Here is a 9,742-nt window from a genome sequence, read left to right as displayed (position 1 = left end):
GATGGTCTCGATCTCCTGACCTCGTGATCCGCCCGTCTCGGCCTCCCAAAGTGCTGGGATTACAGGCTTGAGCCACCGCGCCCGGCCTGTAGGTGAACTCTTTACTGTTTTTGGTGTTTGTTTAAATTCATTCTTCCTCTTTTCTTTTGTTCCTGGCTGAGAAAGATAATTTTTACCCATTTTATCATGATTTTTTCTTCTCCAACTTCTTTCATACTTCTGTGTAAGTTATTAAATGTTAACCCTTTGTTGGCCATATGTTCAGCTTTCATCCTTTTCCCCCATAGCACTTAATCAGTTGAATGAAAGGAAGTGACTCTCACAAAACCTTTCACATTTAAAAGGAAGTTTTAAAAAATTTCTCTCTTCCTCGAGAGATTCGCCTTTCTTTGTATTTTTAAAAGTTACTATACATCTCTGAGAAACATTAAAGCATTTTTTTCCCTAAGTAATAATTGTGGATTCTTTCTTACTTGCATTTTTCATTTGACTAATGGAAGAATATTGTTTTTGTCTGTGAACATATATATGGACCGTATTTGCTATTCTCATAATGGAGCTTTCTGTCTAGAATAATTATACATATAAAATTTAAAGTATTATTATATCATTTTATTTTTTAAATATATCCTGAGTTTCAGTTTGTCAAACTTAAAGCCCTAAAGTTGTATTATTTAAAATAATCTAGTTCCAAGTAGTAGCTGAGATTAGAAGCATAGCAAAATTCATGCTATCACTATCTATAATAGGAATAATATTTATTAATAGTGTTATTAAATCACAACTCTATTGACATCAAAGATTGACCATTAAGACCAAGTCTAGCCAGATACGGTGGTTCACACCTGTAATCCCAACGATTTAGGAGGCTGCGGTTAGAAGATCACATGAGCTCAGGAGTTCAAGACCAGCCTGGGCAACATAGTGAGACCCTGTCTCTACAGAAAATGTAAATATTGGCCAGTGTGGTAGCATGTACCTGCAGTCCAAGCTGCTTTGGGGGTTGAGGTGGGAAGATTGCTTGAGCCCAGGAGGTTGAGGCTGCAGTGAGCTGTGATTGCAGCTCTGCATTCCAGCCTGGGCAATGAAATGAGACCCTGTCTCAAAACAAAAGCAAAAACAAAACACTAACTCCGGTTTATAACCAAGAAATTCCATGTTTAATATGAATGACAAAAATTATTCTTGGGGAACAAGTCTGCTTTTTTTCTGCTTATGTTGTGTGATTTCTTCTGTTTTGGCTTCTTCACAGATCCTTGGGGCTCCAGTTAAAACATTTTTTTCTCTTTTACGTCTAAACATCCAAGAAAAGTAGGAAGTTGTTCTCTCTTTTATGTATTTTTTATTGTATTTATTAAAATGTAAGTCCCTTTGTCTCAAGCTATGACACACACAGTGCCTACATTACTTTTTGTAGTTACCTTGGTATTTTATGTGCAGCTATATTGAAAGTTTTCATTCTGTTAAAAGCATTGTGGAAAGAGGACTAGATGAGGAGTCAAGAGACTAACATAAATTAGTAATGAGATTCTGAATAAATCATTTAATTTCTCTAGAACTTGTTTCCCAGGATCATCCTTTATACCGTATCATCCTTTGGTATGAAATTTTTCTTAAATCCATTCTAGGGGATCGGAAACTATCTAGTGGATTGAATAAATGAGAGTAGGCCCTTAGAGGCTTCCATTAATTAGAAAATACAGGAAAAGAATCTACTCATTTCCAGTCTCTTTTTATATTAAAAATCCTGACTCAATTTTAGTTTTCCTTGGTTCTGCACCAGGTGTTCTCTGAGTTCCTAGAAGCAATTCATGCCTTAAGGATTTAGGAAAAAAAGTTCAAAGCTCAGTGTACTCGACAGGGGCACAGTGTTAGAAAGTGTACTAACTCCAACCAGGTGCAGTGGCTCATTCCTGTAATCCCAGCACTTTGGGAGGGTGAGGCAGGCGGATCGCCTGAGGTCAGGAGTTTGAGACCAGCGTGTCTCTACTAAAAACGCAAAAGTTAGCTGGGTGTGGTGGCGGGCACCTGTAATCCCAGCTGCTCAGGAGGCTGAGGTAGGAGAATTGCTTGAACCCAGGAGACGGAGATTGTAGTGAGCCGAGATCACGCCATTTGCACTCCAGCCTGGGCAACAGAGTGAGACTCCGTCTCAAAAAAAAAAAAGTATACTAACTTCATTGCCTCTGGATTTTTTGAGTATTATTTATAGTATACATTGAGACTTATTCCCACTATAGCAAATCAGTGTGCCCATTACTTTTTACTTGAAATAACGTATTTGAGGACACCCTTTATTTTAAAATCTGCATTGTAATTTATGTAGTTGACAGAATATAGCCTCCTATCTCTTATTGTTGAGGTTTTTGCTGATTAATCCACAACTTTTAATATTATATCTCATTAAGACCTTTATTAAAATGGATTTTTTATTCTTTTTTCTGTTCTTTGAGACAGTCTCACTCTGTCACCCAGGCTGGAGTACAAGTGGTGCAATAGTAGCTCACTGCAGCCTTGAACTCCTAGGCTCCAGCTATCTTCTCCTCTCACCTCATCCTGTGTGAGCCATAGTGTCCTGTTATCTTTCCTTTTTTTTTATTTTTTATTTTTTTATTTGGGATAAGAAGCAAGGGAAATAAAGTTGGATGTTATCTCATAATATCCAAACATTATATTAAAGTTTACTCCATGCTCTCCTCACATCCAACATTTTGCCAATTGTGTTTGATCTTCTGGCCTTTGTCTTAAAGCAGTTGAAAATGAAGTTTTGCTTCCTCTCCTTGCTTCTGCTCTGCATTCATTTAAGTGACTAATACGTGCCAGTTAATTAACTAGATTTCAAATAATATTAAAAGTAGCATCAGAACCAGGGAGATACCAATCTACCATTGCTGGCTTCTCTCCACTTAGTTAAGACAATCCACTGCTATCCTTGCTTTTTAGTCAATAGAGTATAAAAGCTGTGTGAGTCAGTTTTCTCCTATTGCATCTCTTAGTCGTTTGATGGGTATGTTTGATTTTTATTTAGATATTGGACTTAGGTAGTATTACACTTAAGTACATTTGTACTGTTGTGTAGAGAAATCTTAAGGTTACTCTTTTTTAAAATATTTGCTATTTATTACATCTCATATAAGAATCATTGGATAGGATTTCAGTGGAAAATATTAGAAGCCTACAGCCAGACAAACTTATTAATATATGTGTCTCACTTTTTCTTGGTTTATTTAAAAACTTTTAAATAAACACTAACACTAAAAACATCCTTTGAAGGCATTTTTAAAACTCCGGTATTCCTATTACCTTCGTCTGTAGTTGCTGAGTAATAACAGCACTGAAGAAATAATGTTCAGATATTTTTTCAAAGGTCTGCTTCTGATAGGAAAATGCTTAGTAATGACAGAGGCACGCCCTCCAATTCAGTGGCCATTTTGTACTGTAATTCTTCTGGAGAAACAAGTGGGAATCATCAAAGAAAGAAATGTATGGATCAAAAAAGAATATGGACAAGAGGCAGTAAATTTTTCGTTTAGGTCAACTGGAGAAATTAGAACCATGCTGTCTGTGAGTAGTTTAATCAGTTGGACCAATTTTAATGGACCCTTTTAGCTTAATCTCTTTAAATTCTATGATTCGATTTTACTTTGCTGATTAATTAACTAATGCTTGAATTTGGGGCTTTTGGTATACTAAGTTAGAAATTATGTTGAAATGTGAATGCTCTGAAAAGCATTTCCTATTATTTTATATCTTAATATCCTGATATTATCTAAGGTTTAAGGGAGATAAAAGCACAAAGTAGTTAATTTCAGATTATACTTTGTGATTGTGTACTGAATTAAGATAAGTGAGAAGTCTATAGAAATTTACTACATTGGCAATACAATTATGGGGAAATTTATTTTCCATCATGGGATTTTGTTAATTTTGACAGAGATGTAGCCTTTTAAGTAGATTCCTCATTAAAAATTGAGAAAAATCACTGCCTTTTATAATTTGTTACAGTTTTACTCATCAGTTTATTTTGTGATATTCTGCAGCTAGCCTGGAAAAACATGGAAATCATAGCAATTAACAAGAGGAGTTTAATCCTTTTCAGTGGTATTTTCCAAAAACGATATATTGTTGTTCTATATGTGATAGTCACATTTAGACCTATAGCTTTAAGCTGTATTCAAAGATAAAATATTTTTTTAAATGCTTTGAAATAACACATAATAATTTTCAGGCACATATTTTCCCATCAAATCCCTTTAGTTGCAGATACCTTTTCCCTAGAGATTTTATTTTGAATTAAAGATCTTTTAGAGGTTCTGTTGGCATGGTAGAAACTTTTAAAAATATGTAATTTACATGGTAGTATGTAGAGAATACTTTTTTCCCAGAGAAATTACAAATTGGTACAAACTTGAAGAAAAGTTACGTATAACTTGGTTAATTCTGTAACTTGGGAATGGAAATTAAAGGCTTTTTGATCCTTTGAACCAGAATAAGCACAGATTCATATAGGTGTGAAGTCTGCGTTAACAAAGTTACTTCTCAGACATTACACAATTTTGGGCTTTTGTGCCAATGCTTTGTGCCTTATACGCCCTTCTCTGTTAGTAGCTAGTGTGCCTGTGTTTTCTTGCTTTTTGTATTTAATATGGACTGCATGGCCCAGATAACATCTGACATCTGACAATAGTTAGCATTTTGCCAAACCTGATAATGTGGTTTAGATATCATACTGACATTTTAAATAAAGGAATGTGTAATAGTTGAAGTAGAGCGTTAGTTTTGGGGTTGGTTTGGTTTGGGTTTTTTTGTTCCTTTGTTTTATTTTTTGGATTTTTTGAAACAGAGTCTCACTCTGTCGCCCAGGCTGGAGTGCAGTGGCACAATCTGAGCTCACTGCATCCTCTACTTCCCAAGCTCAAGCAGTCCTCCTGCCTCAGCCTCCTGAGTTGCTAAGAGCACAGGTGTGTACCACCATGTTCGGCTAATTTTTGTATTTTTTGTAGAGACAGCGTTTCGCCATATTGCTCAGACTGGTCTCAGATTCCTTGGCTCAAGTGATCTACATGGCTTAACCTCCCAGAGTGCTGGAATTACGGGGGTGAGCCACTGCACCCACCCCATCATTAGTTTTTATATGGAAAAGTGTATTGGCTCATTTTATTCATTTACTAAACTCACATGTAATTGGGTACCTTCTTTTTTTCTTTTCTTTTTTTTTTTTCTTAGCAGACCTTAACTACCTTTTTCCACACAGATAACACATGAATATGTTCTCATTGTAAAAAATTCGCCCGCCTCGGCCTCCCAAAGTGCTGGGATTACAGACGAGAGACACCGCTCTGGGCCTCCATTTTCAATGAGTTGTTTTTGAAACCCATTAAGCTAGTTTTGAAAGTAATTTTTAAGACTAGAGTACCATTGTTTCTGTAGCCCCCAAGAACCTTTGCAGCCAATTTCTAACCTTGTGTAACGTGAGGCAAATGCTCTTACTGAATTTTCTTTTTTCTTTTTTTTTTTTTTTTTGAGAGGGAGTCTCTGTCTGTTGCCCAGGCTGGAGTGCAGTGTCATGATTTTGGCTCACTGCACCCTCTGCCTCCTGGGTTCAGGTGATTCTCCTGTTTCAGCCTCTCGAATAGCTGGTATTACAATAAACCCACATTACAGTCTCCCGCCACCATGCCCGGCTAATTTTTGTATTTTCAGTAGAGAGGGGGTTTCACTACGTTGGACAGGCTGATCTCAAACTCCTGACCTCAAGTGATCCGCTGGGATTACAGGCATCAGCCATGGTGCCCGGCTCTTACTGAATTCTTACATGTGAGCTATAGCTCATCTGAAGCAAAAATAAGGGTTGGGAATAAATGTAGATATCAGGAGAATAATGCTAGCCTATTTTGAGTTTTCTAACTTAATCTGCTAAATAGATTTAAAATTACAAGTTTAGTTTCTAGTTAAGTAAAACAAACAACTATACACAGTACTACATTAGACCAAATTAATGAACTTCTTTACTCAAAATTATTTGCAATATGATGGGGTAGATAACAGCACTGAATCTATCAGGTTTTTCCGACCCAGAAAAATCCCTCTTCTCTTATTTACTACTATCTGTCCTTGTGACTTTGGGCAAGTTCCCTTGGTCTCTCTGTGCCTTAGTTTCCTCATGTCTAAAATGAGCCATGCCTCATAAGGTTATTGCAAAGATGAGACAGGCTTGTATATACAAAAAAAAAAAAAAACAAACAGATTAATTCCTGGCCCTGTCTGGGTACTCAATAAATGTTTAGTACTGCTGTTGTTTGTGGGGAGATGGGTGGAAAATAAATCAACCAACCAGATAGGAACTACACTGATCATCCTCCTGTGAGAAGATTGTGCATCTGGGTAGTATCAAGCAGAATTATCAGCCTCCACTGACATCACCAAACCAGAGGTTAAACTTGCTGTAAACTCAGAAATGGGCGGTGGGAAAAGATCAAGAGCCATTATCAAACAGTCACCACTTATAGCCCCATAGCCTTGGGAAAACACAGCACTGGAATATTATTTTGTTTTGTTTTGTTTTCATTATCTTGTTCATGTTGGTGCCTGCTATGGCTCTATTTCCCTTGGAAACTAAATTTCTAAATTGGTAATCCATTGCCTTCTGATTATTTCTCTTCTCTGAATTTATACCTTAAAATTTCTTGACTTCTTCCCATTTGCTACTTTATATTAGCCTTAGGCTAATAAATACAGAGCACTCTCTGAAGGATGAATAAAAATCATGGAGCCTGTAGATCGTAATAACACCAATTTTATATGAGCATTTTCCAAAATATTCTCGTGAGAAAAAAGTCTGTATTGGTATGTTCCCAGATTGTGTAGCTTCTATGAAACTTAAAACCACCAATGGAAGGGGACAATTTAAGATGAAGTTAGCTTGAAGAGAGACAAAAATATGATTGAATTAAAAATTATACCTTGCAGGGTTCAGCATTTTGAACCTTATAGAATATAACATATGATATATATGGTGAACTTGAGAGAGGTGGTTTCTTTTACATCTCAATTTTTCTCAAAGAGACAATTTTATATTATAGTTTAAAAGTATGAGCTTTGGAATCAGACCAACTGGGTTTATGTTCTGATGGTGACTTTAAGCAAGTTATACCTCTTTATGACTCATTTCCTCATCTGTAAAATGAGAGTAATAATAAAAATACCTCTTTATAGAGTTGTTAGAATTAAATGAGGTATTATAAAACGTGCTTAACTCAATGCCTACTAAATAAGCAACTCAGCAAATGTTAACTATTTTTAGTGTTACTACATTGTTTTTCAGGCTTGGCTCTGCTGTTTTCTAAAATATGTATAGTAACTCTGTTAGGGCCCTCCTGTCTTCTCATACCATTATCTCTAGTTGATCTTACAGACTACATATGTTTCTATACTGGTATATCATATGAGTTTGCCACCATATTTATATGCTAAAAACTTGAATCTATACATTCAGTAGGCTACTTTCCTGACCTCCAGACATTTTAGGTCTACGCCATTCACATTTGACTATCTCATAAGGCACTTCTAATACATCACCTTCATCCTCAGATTTGTTGCTGCGCCACTGTTTCATATTTCATTAAATAGCACCACCTGATTCTTCAAATCAGCAATCTTAATCTTGATCCCTCCGTTGGCCAACCATTTTCAATCAGTAATCAAGTTATTTTGATTTTAATACTTAAACACATTTATTAAATGTTTTCATTTTTCTATACCTCTTGTAGTCCAAGTATCCAACAATAAGAGACTGGATAAATAAATCATGATAGATTCATGGAATTTAAATGGTATAAGGACACTGAAAAGGAATAAGGTACAATATATGTCCTAATATGGAAAGGTCTCTAAAATACAGTCAATGAAACCAAGTGCAGAGAAAAGTATATAGTATATTTCCATTTGTATAGAAATTTTGAAGGCTATTCATACATATGTAAGTGGATACTAAATTTGGGGGGAAGGATTCATGAGCTAAATATTTATTACCTTTTGGATGAGAGACTAGGGGACTAGGGTAGGAAAAACAAAGTTATTTCTCATTTTATATCTTGTTGTATTGTTTACATTTTTCGTATAAAAGCAGCAAGACAGTAAAAAACAAACAAACCCAGGTTGAGTAGTTGAGCTTAGTGTCCTTTTACAGATGAAATAAGTTAACTTTTCTTGTATATCCCCAGAGAGAAGTTAATGGGCGAGAACTACCCAAGTAACTAGTGCCTGACACAGAGTAGGCACTCAATAAGTATTTGGCTAGTGATAAAGGAGTAAATGATGATTATCCCTTTTCTATCCAGATGATCTTTACACTGGAATGCTGTTAGCACTCAGTCATTGCCATCTGCAAGAGAGAACAGATAGTGTGAGGGACCAGAATCAGAATTTGGCCAGTAGTTAGTGCAGACTACAAATTGCTTTTCTGAAAGGGTATATGGCCCTGAGATCAGCTCTTCTGATAAAGGGAAGGAGAGAGTCTCAAGGGTGCATCAGGGCTAGTGTGAAGAGCTTGGAGGGTTCAGACACACAGAATAAGTGACATAGGGCCCGGCGCAGTAGCTCACGCCTGTAATCCCAGCACTTTAGGAGGCCAAGGAGTGCAGATCACTTGAGGTCAGGAGTTTGAGACCAGCCTGGCCAACATGATGAAACACCATCTCCAGTAAAAATACAAAAATGAGCCAAGTGTGATGGCGCATGCCTTAAATCCCAGCTACTTGGGAAGCCGAGGTAGGAGAATCACTCGAACCTGGGAGATGGAGGTTGCAGTGAGCCGAGACTGTGCCACTGCACTCTGGCGTGAACAACAGACAGGAGAAAGAAAGAGAGAAAGAGAGAGAAGAAGGAGGAGGAGGAGGAGGAGGAGGAGGGGAGGGAAGGAGGGAGGGAAGGAAGAAGTGAGGGAAGGAAGGAAGGAAGGAAGGAAGGAAACATTGCAACAATGACTACTGACTTGGAAGATAGACAATCATTGACTGTTCTTAGCCAGAAAAGAAAGAAAAGAAAAAGGAAGAAAGGAAGGAAAGAGAGAGATGAAGAAAGAAGTGACATAGAAGAAAAACAGAAAGAAGCATTGCAACAATGACTACTGAGTTGGAAGACAGACAAAGATTGACTGTTCTTAGCAAGCAAGCAAGAAAGAAAGAGAAGGGAAAGAAAGGAAAGAAAGAGACATAGAAGAAAAACAGAAAGAAGCATTGCAACAATGACTACTGAGTTGGAAGACAGACAAAGATTGACTGTTCTTAGCAAGCAAGCAAGAAAGAAAGAGAAGGGAAAGAAAGGAAAGAAAGAGACATAGAAGAAAAACAGAAACATTGCAACGAGTACTGAGTTGTAAGATAGACAGTCATTGACTGTTCTTAGCCCAGTAGAGGTGCTGGATTGTGGACCTGTAGTATTGATATTACTAGTGTGTCAATATCCAAAAGAAACCATTCAGTAAAGTGCCATTTGTGGAAGACGCTAGGTTTATTGAGATATCTAGCTTTCCTAGTTAATATCTGTGGCCCAGATAGTCAGATTTGCACTTCTTTTCTTATGTTGACACCCCAACAGAATTTTTTAAAGAAGGAAATTTTTTTTTTTTGGAAGACTGAATATCAGTTAGATGAGCATGAAGTTTATGTAGAAATAATCTCCCAACAGCTTAGCTCAGCTATTCTTAAAGTTTTTAAAATTTAAGGCTCTACTGGAGTAAAAC

At 36.7% G+C, this 9,742-nt stretch overlaps 1 protein-coding gene across 7 annotated transcripts in view; it reads left to right on the top strand.

Annotated features, from left to right (window-relative positions):
* VEZT (vezatin, adherens junctions transmembrane protein) overlaps positions 1-9,742 on the top strand; it is an 85,620-nt gene that overhangs the window by 10,369 nt on the left and 65,509 nt on the right. Inside the window, exon 1 of one of the 7 annotated variants that reach the window (XM_011990329.1) lies at positions 3,430-3,564. The exons of the other annotated variants lie outside the window; for them this stretch is intronic. The gene's annotated coding sequence lies outside the window, so the exon portion shown is untranslated. Of the gene's footprint in view, positions 1-3,429; positions 3,565-9,742 lie in introns of those variants that run through there. 7 annotated transcript variants of the gene reach the window in all.

Source organism: Mandrillus leucophaeus, unplaced genomic scaffold (genome assembly GCF_000951045.1).
Source record: "Mandrillus leucophaeus isolate KB7577 unplaced genomic scaffold, Mleu.le_1.0 Scaffold377, whole genome shotgun sequence".
Classification (NCBI taxonomy): Eukaryota; Metazoa; Chordata; class Mammalia; order Primates; family Cercopithecidae; genus Mandrillus; species Mandrillus leucophaeus.
Note: the sequence above shows the minus strand (reverse complement) of the source record. Positions and strands in the feature narration are given on the sequence as shown.